This window comes from Saccostrea echinata, unplaced genomic scaffold, assembly GCF_033153115.1.
Source record: "Saccostrea echinata isolate AGI-Se365-2 ecotype Australia unplaced genomic scaffold, CSIRO_AGI_Sech_v1 ptg000054l, whole genome shotgun sequence".
Classification (NCBI taxonomy): domain Eukaryota; kingdom Metazoa; phylum Mollusca; class Bivalvia; order Ostreida; family Ostreidae; genus Saccostrea; species Saccostrea echinata.
In genome coordinates, this window is record NW_026889803.1 from 37,012,169 (window position 1) to 37,025,540 (window position 13,372).

The 13,372-nt window shown below is 30.5% G+C and overlaps 1 long non-coding RNA gene across 1 annotated transcript; it reads right to left on the reverse strand.

Annotated features, from left to right (window-relative positions):
• Nucleotides 1-2,427: 2,427 nt before the first annotated feature.
• LOC133205975 (uncharacterized) lies at nucleotides 2,428-6,120 on the reverse strand. Its single transcript, XR_009723685.1, has 3 exons — nucleotides 5,852-6,120; nucleotides 5,100-5,196; nucleotides 2,428-4,996 (listed from the first exon to the last, which is right to left on the reverse strand). It is a non-coding gene; the product is annotated as an uncharacterized LOC133205975 (long non-coding RNA).
• Between the last annotated feature and the right edge of the window lie 7,252 nt (nucleotides 6,121-13,372).

Sequence of the window (13,372 nt, forward strand, 5' to 3'; positions counted from 1 at the left end):
GGTATCAATCGTTTTGTTTTTATTCGAGGAAATGCAAACTGAAACTGTTTACAGTAAAAGATTTTCTCAGTGGGGTGCAACCGTTGTATTAATTTCAGTAAATAATTTTTCACTGTTGATACTTACTTTAATTTGTATAAACTTTGGCTTTCAGTTCTTGTGTTCCTTGCAACACACTGTAAATTTATCTGTGTATTTGTGAGGGGAAAAAGCCCATAATTCTTCAGAAAACAATAGGAATAACTCAGCTAAGGGGGAGGAAAGACATACACCGCTACATTTTTAGAGTTGTTTCTCTTTGATCAGTGACATTCTGAAAACGGTTACTCTTTTTTAATTTTTTTTTTCAAAGAAAAGAAAAGCAAGAAAATGTTTATTTAATGATAAAGTTATGATAATATTTAGATATACCGTTATTTTTTTATTCTCAATGTTATGCGGCCGATTGTAACGGGAAAAAGCAATGTAGAGTAGCATTAACATTTTAGATAAAAACATTGCCTTTGTGTAGGTATATCATAAATACAATATTAAAGAATTAATTAACTAAATTTAAATTAAAGAAGTTTAAGAAACTTGTCCTTTTTATGGAGGGGGGGGGGGCGGATTTATTGCAATTGCGCAAATGATCAAGGATAGGATTTGGTATTCCTAAAGAAACAACAATAAAAACCTCTATTCTATTTTTTTTTTTACATTAATTACATCGGGATCGTATCGCTCGTCATTTTGACGCTTCGTAATTAAGGTCAAATTTAACGTTATGTTAAACGTTTTATTGAAATCGCAAGAGTTATCTCCCCCAGTGTGTTGTACGTCTTTAAAGGTGCTTAGACACAGATTTGAAGTTAATATTTACTCAAATTTTCTGTATAATTTCATGATTTATATGTTGCTATAGCATTTCATACGAAAATTTGATAAAAATCTTATTTTATCTGGAAGTTATTGAAACTTCAAATTTCTGGATGCGTTTGATAGACACATCCTTGCACTTTCACAAATTTTAACTTTATCCTTATAACTTTAGAAAATTAGCAATTTTGTTTTTTATTAATGAAAAATATTAAAACTATAATGCAGAAATTTCAGAGTAGAAATGTAGAAAGCAAAATCCTCTCACCAGTATTGTCAGTCCGTGCTCAGTGGTGTGTGCAGAGTTTAACAATTGAACACACCCGGTGAAACGTAAACATTAACAACAACAGAGCTCGTGCCCTGTTTACAAAAACGGTTTACGTTTCACGGGTGTATTCAATTTGTTCAACTCTGTTCACAAATACACAACACTGAGCACGGGCTGACAATACTTAAGTGACTGGGTTTTGCTTTCGCACATTTTTACTCTGAATTTTCTGGATTATAGATGTAATATTATTCATTAATACACAACAAAATTGCTACTTTTCTTAAGTATTAAGGATAAAGTTAAAAATTGTGAAAGTGCAAGGATGTGTTAATTAAACGCCTCCCGAAATTCGTAGTTTCAATAATTTCCAGATTAAGGATGGATTCTTCTCATATTTCTTATAATGGCAGAATCTTGATTTTCTGAATACTCAATATTCAGACTGTTTACACTCTTTTAACATCCAAAAACTTTGGTGTCATCGGCCTTGATTTTCAGTCAAGGTCATTTGAAAGTCAGTCCTAAAAATAGTACTTTTACACAGAGAAATTTTGAAATTTATGCATATGAATAAATTTTGCTGACTGAAAAAATATCTTTCACAATAAAATTAAAGTTGTTACTTATTTTTGATGATTAATTCATATGAAATGAGCTGGTGAAAAGATAACATGAAATCCTTTATATTCAATAAATATATTTAATCCGAATTTCCTCGATATTTTTTCAAAATTCTCAGTTTTTATGAATTCACATGAAATTTCATCTCAATTTTTACAATTGACCATATAATGTCAAATATTTAGATTTTTGTCTGATGAATATTCAAAGGTTCAAGATTAATTTACAATGTAAAAAAGATATAGTAATCAGGCAAATTATCGAAAAAAATTAGCCCGAATTTGCTCTATACTTTCTGAAATCTTCATTTTACAGAGTGTTTTAAATGTCTATAAAAAAGATTTTTAATCCCCCAAAACATATCAATTTGGTGTAATTGTGACATAAATACATTCATTTCTCCCAGTTATACATTCTATTTTTATGGTATTTTACACTAATGATATTCAAAATATTCATTTCGAATTTCCTCTGTCATTTTATTCTTATGAATGTTATGTTTGACAATTTTATAAAATACATCAATTTTCTAGTGGCAATTCAGAAAAATTATCACATACATTCTTCACATGCACAGGACTAATTCAAAGCAACTTAACCTTTAATATAACCAGAAATAAATAATAAACCTTCCAAAAAGTTATGAGAAAAATCATACATAAAATGTTCATAGACTAGAAAAGATTTCAATACATTATTTATGACATAAACATGAAATCAATATACATGTATAGTGAACATGCCATTCAAAGCTTAATATATGAATATCAGAGGGACTAATATATATGCCTATACATGTACATGTATATGTAGTTATATACATATAGGTCCCTGGTATTATGTTATTATTGGATATTTTACATTTGTAAACTGAGTTTTGAAAACAACAAGCAAATTCAAAGAATTGTGGTCCCCCGCTTTCAATATCTTAGTGGATGGGATGCCAATGCCATTATTTATGGCATATTTTAACTGTCTTATTTGTTTGTCCTGTCTTATCAGTGCATCATACAAAAAAACATAAATTATTGAATTAATAACAGTTATGGCAAAGACTATAGCTTCTCAAAACTACATCAAACTTCAAGATCAAGGTCATGAGGTCAAATATCATAATAAAATCCAAAAGATCTTCTCACAAGTGATGCACATGTAAAAAAAAATATCAGAAACCAGAGTATACAATCAGAAAGGTCTTGAAACAGGTAATGCACATGTCAAATGTAAATACCATCTCTTCTCTCAATCAAATGTTATTCGCAATGATAAACTTTTTAAAAATTAGGTCAAACTTCAAGGTCAAGGTCATGGGATTAAAAATCATAGTACATTTGGAAATGCTTGTCACAGGTAATGCACTTGTCAAATATGAATGCCGTATCTTTGCTCCTTCAAAAGTTAGCAAACTGATGAAATGTTTGAAAATTAGGTCAAACTGGAAGGTCAAGGTCACGGGGTCAAATATCATAGCATATTCAGAAACATTTTGACACAGGTAATGCACTTGTCAAATATGAACACCCTATCATATGTCATTCAAAAGTAATCACCAAATATAAAATTTTTGAAATTTAGGTCAAACATGAAGGTCAAGGTAAAGGGGTCAAAAATTATAGCATGCTTGGAAACACTTTGTCACTACTAATGCACATATTAAATATGAAAGCCCTAACTATTCTAAATCAAAAGTTATAAGCAAAGATAAAAATTTTGAAAAGTAGGTCAAACTTCAAGGTAATAGTCATGGGGTCAAAAATCATAGTACACTTGGAAAGGTATTCTTACAGGTAATGTTCATATTTAATATGAAAGCCCTATCTTTTCTCATTTAAATTTAATGACCAATTTAAAGAAATGTCAATTTTCTGAAAAGTAGGTCAAACTTCAAGGTCAAGGTCACGGGGTCAAAAGTCATAGTATAATTTCGAAAGGTCTTGTCACAGGTAATAAACAGGCATAATATGAAAGTCCTATCTTTTCTCATTCAAAAGTTATGACCAATTTAAGGTAATGTTAATTTTTTTGAAAAGTAGGTCAAACTTCAAGGCCAAGGCCACGGGGTCAAAATTCACAGTATATTTGGAAAGGTCTTGTTACAGGTAATGTACATGTGAAATACAAAAGCCCAATCTCTTCTCACTCAAAAGTTATGGCCAAGGTTAAAGTTTTTGTGACAGACAGCCCGACAGATGAATGAGATTTAATGTCCCCTCTCTTTCGCGAAAGCGAGGGACAATAAATACCTACACACATTTATAAGTATATAGTTTGTTCAGCACCAATAAATATAACTCCTCATTGTGATCACATATTGCGTAAAATTTGCTGGAGTTTTAAGATAACGAAAAAGCCATCTATGGCAATCAAATGCCCTTTGACATCTTTGCCTGAAAATGACATCCTTGAACTTTGTAACAATAATATGCATGCAGCTATCAAACTTAATTTCACATTTAGATGCAAAATACTTATTCAAGGATGAAATTTCTTTTTAAGAATTTGTAGCACAAACATTTATTGATCAGTGTCAATAACTTATATTGAAATGAATTAAAAATTACCTCTTGAGGGTTTCTACTGCAAGTACATGTATGTAGTTCATTTGTAAAAATCTAAATTTTAACCCGGCCACTACCAGCAATTTTGTTCGACATGCTCTTGCTTAAAACCACCCTTTAACTAAATGATCTAAAGCAGGCACATTTTTATGTATTCCAGAACTGTATTTTAAGATTTTAACTGTATTTGAAAATGTAAAGCAACTGAATACATAGAGCTAGGTATATATCATTTACAAGTTGTTGTAATGCCAGTACACGTAAATCTTCACATTGTAATCTAATGAAAGATAATGCTTGAAAAATTCACTCTGGGAGTAAGATTTCAAATCTGAATCAAAGATTTTGTAAAGTAATCACATTCTACAAAGTGTGCACTGTATCGGGTACTTGGGAATCAAATAATTAAACATTATATAATTATAAATAAAACTATTTTTGACTGAAAGTTTCTGAAAAAAATCAAGAATGGAATCATGCAACAAGCAGCAGTAACTATGATAACATGCATTGACTTCCACATTTCTACAAAAATATTTCTTTGATCAGATAAATATGTAATTCCTGCTTCTGATCTGTGATATATTCTGAGAAAATCTCTTTTCCACAGACAGCCATCATTCATTTGATGTGAGAATTTCTTGCTGAACATGTGTCCACCTGATGAAAGTCCAAATTTTTTGTTGACCTATAATTTGAAAAAAAAAAAGTAAAATATTTTACATAGCAACACAGATGCTGCATTACATGATAGTTAGATAAAGTTGTGTCCATATTTCTTATACATGTACCTCAATAGTCCATCTGCCAGCACTCCTTGCTCAATCATCCTGCATTCTGACCTCAAGTCTTTTTTCTAGTCTAGGGTAAAGTAGGGTTGATTTTCTCCTAAGAATTAAACATGAACATCCCTTAGACTATTTTTTTAAATTAATGGAAATTGATTATAAGATTAAACAACTTATCTCATCTGTATTTCATTTATTGATTTAAATGAATGAAGATATTTTGATAGATTCTACCATATGCATAATGTCTTATAATGTATTGGATATAAATAAATAGACATTTTTTATCCTAAAAGTACAGAAAAGTAAAAAAAAAACAATAATATAAATAGTTTTTTAACAATAATGTTTCATTTTGCTCTATTTATTAGACAATTGTGTGTTTCAATATTATTGATATTTCCACATACAATATCAAGTTATTTTTCTGTTTGATTTGTACCCAAGCGGGACACCTTACTTTTCTAATAACTTGATGATTGTTGTGTCTTGAACAAAGTAGGCTAGTTAAAAATATAAAATTTGTTGTAATCATATACAAAAAATGCTATTTTTGTGAATTATTATTCATAAACCTGACGAACACACGAAATATATCCTCTTCAAATGTTGACAAGTCGCGGGAATAAGCAGACGAAATATTGATAACAGGACTATAATTTCCGTGCGAATTCCCATAAATCAATACAAACCAGCATGTAATTGAATTCAATTTCAAAATTATAAAATTCTACAGACATATATAACTAACTTACATGCTCACTGCACAGGACATGACTTCAGACGAGGCAACGTGGATCTGCAATTTTGCACATGTTTGTGACCTTCAAGTTCAAGCTTCCCTTTTGGCTGATCGGAATTTCCCGGGCATAAATAACTATGATTTAATTTGTCATAACTGTCCCTGGGCTTCTGCAATGCTTCGATAATGTTCACAGTTTGTAGATTTTACAAAACAACCCTCTCGGGGTTTTCTACGGAAAATGATCTGGACATGTTGACATTCGCTACCGAACTGCGAATATTATGGCGATTGTCGCAAATCAAAGAAAATGTTACGAAAAATTTATTAATTTCAAAAGAAATAGATTCAACATTACTTAAACTGACAAATTAACTAATAGTTTTTCCTTCAGTATAATTAAATATGAATTTTGCATTTTACGACTTGCATAATTTATGGAGACCCATTGTCGACGTAAAATGCTGACAAGAATCCATCCTTAAATAAGTTTTTAATTTTATTTTCGTGTGAAATGCTATAGCAACATATAAGTTGTGATATTATACAGAAAATTTGAGAAAATATAAACTTCAAATCTGTGTCTATGCACCTTTAAGAACTCACAATCACCAAAACTGCGTGCTTTTTCCTATAATCTTTGCAAAGGAATTCATTTTTAAAAATATCCATGGTCACTACACTGAGCCCAAAACTGTTAAAAAAAGGTCTCTTCCAAGATAACGAAAATGTGGGTGTGTGTAAAAGCTGCGCTTCATTACAACAATCGCTGAAGAAGCAATATGAAAGTTATATTTTTGTTTTCTGGAAAGACAAACATTTAACGTTGTACAGTGTTCAGTTGGATTAAAAATTCTAGAAATGGAAAAAGGAGTGTTACAAGATCGCCGTTTTATTGATCGATTAAGATCTATGGGGGCACCAACGAATTTAGATTCTGTGAGCAACTTGATAGCTGTATACCAGATTTACAGTGAGATTGTATAGACACTAAAAAAAAACATTATCACAGTTTATAGATTTCTGATAAAGGAAATATGAATCTTAAACTTTCTTTATCAGACGGGTGCTTTATTTTCTTACAGATACCTAAGAGGAAACATGCGCTAAATGGGCAAATGATCTACTGATCATGAAGAATAAATATTATTTTAAAAAAAAAAAGTGTATGATAAACTTGGGCTATGAGTGTTAAAACATTTGGTGCACTTTTATAGCTTAAAAGGAGGATCGATAATAAAAGGTGGAAACAGATAGAAAGCTGTCGTCTAATTATTGCAAAGAAATGCCAGAGCTACAAACATGTCATACAAGTTTTTTTTTATTTGGCGAATTGCAAAGGGTACGGTAATACATAAACCTAAATCGAAGGAAAGACCACCTTTGGTAGTTTACTAGTTTTTATATATCAATATTGTGTTGAGGAAAGTCTAGTAGTTTTTTTTTCTGTGAGGGAGGTCCAAAACCAGTCATTAGTTAATTTTGGCCTAACTTAAGTCCGGTGTAAAGATAACGCTGTTTAATGAAAAGCAGATATTTGTGCTAGTCCCGACTTTACGCCGGCGTAGCTCTACGACAGGGCGTACGACCTTTGATGAAACAGGCCCCTGGAGATTGAGTTCGGGTCGCCAGCATGAAAGATATGAAAGACCATCGCTTCAAAATAGCGAATAATAATATCTAGAGTACAGGTTGATAAATTTTTAAACAAATTACATATTAAGCATTCTGATGAAATTCCCTATTTATCCTCAGTATTAATATCATAATGAAAAGCAAAGAGTAAAAAAAAAATTGCCCGTTTTAAATAACTTCCTGTGACGACCGGAAGTGCCGACGTCGACGATACACGAAATGTTTTAATCACATATCTACAAATCACACTCTATCATACCTGAAAGTTTCAGACTTTGTCCAAAAATCGCGAAGGGAAGTGAACTTTCAGATAATGAGAAAAACCAGAAGTCTCTGACGAGACTGTAGCTCTACTTGTTGTATTTATAAAGGAAGATAAAAAGTAGCACTTGGACTTGAAACTTTGCAACAGCAATAAATAGAATAATGATCCTTGGTTTAGTCTCTTTTGTGGCAAGATTTATTATTATATCAGACTAAAACTGTAGGAGGAGTAGCCTTTTAAAACAAAAAATAATGATAGCAATGACACAGGAATTTAAGATTTTCCGAGCTTCAAAGTTAGACTTTAAAGGGTGAACACCTTAGCAACACGAAGCACATGCAGTGGTCAGAGCATTTCACTCTAGTGTGGAGGAGCAAGAGAATTGATCCTTACGTCACTGGTTCAAATATCAACGCAGACGTCGAGACCGATACAAGTCCCGTGTCATAGAAGACAGCTGTTGGTACGAAATAAATCTTTTTTCTGTTCTACATTGTATGTCCACAAGTGCCGAGTACAGATCTAAAACATCCCTCAATAGGCAGTCAGTAGTGTTCAAGGGACATGAAGCAGCAAGCAGCCAACCAACAAACTTTGGCATTGTGTATACATGTAGCTGACAATATTTCACTTTATAACTAATAAATCATCTTTACTTTTTACCAATAGTAAAATAAAACGCATACTATTCAGTATGTTAAATCGTCCACCCATTGATATTTCAATCATTTTTGTTTTATAATGAGATTGGTCCTTTGAATTTGATTTAAATTAAACAAACTAAATTATTTAGGTTTTCTCTTAGAAACAAATCTAGAAGAATCAGTGCAAAGTTATCGTTAACATGCTTTTAAATTTTCTTTAAAAAGCACTTGTTCGAAACCTACAGCGCCGTTGGAGGGTCAGATAAAAAAAAATATTTATTTGTTCGGATGAATAAGATATTTGTTAGGACAAATTACATGCATATATTCATTCGGATGAATTAGAAATTTGTTCAGACGAATTACATAATTATTCGCTCGGCGGAATGATATGGCCGGTTTTCCTTTCCAGCATCTTTTCCCTCTGTTTTGATGGTATTATTGATAAATAGAATCCATTAAACAGTAGTTTACCAATGTTTTATACAGTACAATTCTGACAACGGACCAATGACAACGGACTGAATTTTCGTAACTTGTCATGACATAATTTGAATTACAGCAAAAATTTCAGTTTTACTTAGCTTTGATTTTTATTTCAGGGGCTAAGAATATTCTATAATATTACTTGTACCTAGTGTTGGGTATTGTTTATTGTATAAAAGAAAAATCTGTTCATTTCAAAGAAAATTAAAACAAATCAAAATATGTTTTAAGCAAGGTGGTGTATCGCCAACGCAAACTACTGTAATATAACCTCTTACATGTATATATGACGTTATTAATGCACCTACAAATATATTGTCAGTTCTGTTCCCCATTGCAGTTTGAGAGATTGTAATCAATTAACTCACTTGGAAAATGAAATTAAACTAATTATTAGTTCTCTGAAGTTTTGACACCGGACGGACATCACCTATGTGGGCATGACAACAAACCAGTTTTAGTGCTTAACTTTAAAGGTCTCTGACAACGGTACTGTAAAGGAACTTAACGTGTTCCTGGCCGTGCTACGGATTTTTCCGATTTTTGTTTTCCAATCATGACAAGGAGCACACGGCGGGTGTGACCGGTCGGCAGGGGATGCTCACTCCTCCATGACACCTGATCCAACCTCTAAATTTTGAGGTCCGTGTTTGCTCTGCTCCAAAGAGCCATAGTTGCCTCTCCGACAACACGGCCGACTCAAGAATTTAAAAGGAAATCACCTGTTTCTATTTATAGATATACCTTTTTCAATTCAAGATCAAACTATGTAATATGGTTTGAGGACGAGTATTATATTTTCATAGTTGCAAGTATGTCATATGACATTTATTTAATTTGTTCAATACTCTAATTCTGAGACAAAAGATTTAGAAAATCAATAAAAATAAAACAAGTAGCTATGAATTTACAAACTTTAAAGCTATATATGGCGTATCTGAGCTAAAAATAAAATAAAATAAAAATCCGAGATTGAGTGAAGATAAACGTGATATATGTTTTTTACGTTCAAATAAAAATTTTCACTGATTTTGAACTTGAATAACCGAATGTTTCCATAGTTAAATTGATTTTAAACTGTGTCTGTTAATTAAATGCGGAGTCGTTAAATAAATCGGATATTGTATTAAATTTCTAATACCTGTGAAACGTGATTGATTTTAATTGTGTAATTTACAGGAAAGTCCTATCTTTAGATAAAGTAATAAAACAAATAGAAAGATCTTTTTAATTTTAGCTAAATACGCCATATATGACTTTAATAAAATAGTTTACGACTGTCTTTTCTCGAGATACTTTCAAAGTGTAATGTGTATATTATAACTTCCTGAAATTATGCATATTATAAAACGTAATAAAAAAAAAAACGTAGAAAAGATACACAAAGAAAAAAAAAAATTAAAAAAGCATAAATGGAAAAATGTGGGGCTCGAACTCGCAATCACCATATTTACATTCCAGCAGTCATACCACTGTGCCAACGAAGTCAATGATGTCGAATGGATAAATTTAAGACAGATTGCTAAATCTTAAGATTATATAAGAGGAAAATTTGAATATATATTTTCATCATTTTCAATATGAAGACCACCTTTAACCAAAATTATCTAAATGTAATGAAGTGCAGTCATATCAAAATAAAATTATTCAAAAGTTGTTTTTCTGGTTAAGGGTGGTCTTTGGCAACAGTTTGTCATCTTTAGGTGGATACCTCAATATTTACTAAACACTCCATACAAACTGGATAATTTTTATATTCATCATATGAAGGAACTATCAATATTGAAATATCATTAGTGTGTGGTTTGGTTTTACGTATGTATAAACTAATATTGTATGACAAAATTTTGGATAAACAATGAATTTAAGAAATCACCAGTAGAGTAGGCGAAAATGCCTATCAAATGCGCTATGGCTCTTTTTATCGTTTCATTGGACTTTCGAGATTGAATTCTGTTCGTTATCTTCATATTTCATTCAAAATTAGTGAATGAAAACCAGTAAGCATATATAAAAGGTCGATATATATATATATATATATATATATATATATATATATATATATATATATATATATATATATATATATATATATATATATATATATATATATAGTTAAAAATGCTTGTCTAATTCAAGATGTACATGTACATGTATTTGATTATTGTGAAAATCATAGAGAGAACGGCTAACTATTATTTTTAGATTTTGAAAAAGCTTTTGATACTGTTGAATGGCAATTTATGATACAAGCATTAGAAAGATTTAATTTTGGTCCAAATTTTATAAAGTGGATTTCAATTCTATACAATAATCCTACGTTTAGAGTGAAGAATAATGATTTATTTAAAAAATTTGTAGAAAAATAAGAGGTATCAGACAAGGATGTCTCATCTCTGCATAATTATCTATCCTAACTACTGAAATCCTGTCAATTAGAGTAAATAAATTAGAACAGGTAAAAGCCTTTCAAACAAATGATCACTGTGAAATTAAGATGCTACAACATGCTAATGATTCAACGAACTCTCTAAAGGACTTAGTGTCTGTAAAACATGATAGATATTATACATAATTTCTCAATCTTCGCAGGTCCAAACCTTAACTTACATAAATCTGAATGTATACTTCTAGGACTGGGAAAATGGATTGGAATGAAAAAATAAATAAAATTGTTGATATCTTTAAAGCATGGGTAAAAAGAAAAGAAAACTGACTATTTTTGGTAAGAAAGAAATTGTAAATAATCTCATCATATCAAAATTGCAGTATTTAGTAAGTATTCTTCCAAACACTCCTAAGGAATATTTCAAACAAATCAACAGAATAATTTATAATTTTATATGGAATGCTAAAGATAGGATAAAAAGGAATTCTCTTATAGGAAAAGAGGAGGAGGGTGGTATTAATATCTTTGATGTTGAAACAAAGTTCCTTTCTGCAAAAGCCATTTGGATTCCAAGAAATCTTAAATCCAGCAATGGTTTAGTATCTTGTAAACAAAGCATTCTTAGAAAAGAAAAAAATTACTCTTGACTATTTACTCAAAACAAATTTGCAAGATATTTAAGATTATCAAGAATTACATTCGCTTCCTTGTTTCTACAAAGAGGTTTTGTGTGCATTCAATAAATGCAAAAAACCAAAAAAGATATGAAAAAATGTCCACGAATGAGTTTCTGTCATTACGTATTTGGAAAAACATATTATTTATGTATAAAAACAAGCCAATATTTCTATCAAACTGGATAAAATCAGGTGTGTTATGTACAAAAGATCTTTTTGATATAAGTGAAAGATTACAAGATATTTAATACTTTTTAGGGGAAAAAAATTAGATAAAAGAAATATATTCTGTGAATATTTCATAGTGAAATCTGTGTTTAACAAGAACTCTAGGTTTTTTGAATGTAGAAAAGCTCAGCGTGTCAACATTAAAAATTCTCAATTTAATTTATTTTATTTTATGGAGATGTTTACTGTAATTTTGAGAGTCAGAAATCCTCCTTTTTCTACAACATATTGAGAGCAAAGGAATTTCAAAAACCTGTTACTGTGAAATACTGGACTGATATCCCTAGATCATTATGGGCACAAATTTTTCATATAAAAATTATTTAAATGTTTGACAGACAAATTGCTAATATTAATTATAAATTGTTACATAAACTACTGAATAATAATCTGAATATTAGTAAATGGGATACTGATGTGCACAGATTTTGTGACAAGTGCAGAGAAATAGAAAACAGAGAACATCTTCTATACAAGTGTAACGATTCTTCAAATATATAGAAAATAGTAAGTGAATCATTAAAGTTCGATATTGGCTGGAAAATATACTATTTGTTTTTTGTTGTTTTTAGAATGTATTTATTTTTCTTCATGTAAATTATTTATTTTTAATTATATAATTACTCATGAAATCCCATGCTTCTTGGGTAGCCTGACCGAAGAAGCATGTTAAGAAGTGGGGGTCGAACACGAACTTTTGAAGGTAAAATGGAACCTCCATGTTAACACGGTTTTCATATGCAGAAATGATATATTTTATACACATCAACTGTAAATTTTTATTTTACCTCTTTTGTATTTACTGGCTGTTTAAAAAACAAGAGGCTCAAGGGCCTTAACGGTCACCTGAGTTCAACAATTTAGAGGATCCATAATCTGATAAATGAAGCTTTGTTGCCCAAAAGCAAAAAAAAAGTATAAATAGGATCAACAAAATAATTGGTCTAATATCTATCTGTCCCCCATTTATCACATTCCATGCAGACTATTAACAAAATATCTATTTTTAACCCCATATTATCACCTCTCATATTGGCCTTTGAAGAGCATTTAAAAAAAGATAAGTTATTTTTGTCTCATTTTTATTCATTAATTAATTCCAAGTCTACCTGATCATTAAAACTTTGAAAGTACTTTTTGTATAATAAAATAAATGTTCTTACATAATTCTCTTATTCTATTAACCTTTCAAATACATTATTTACAGTGA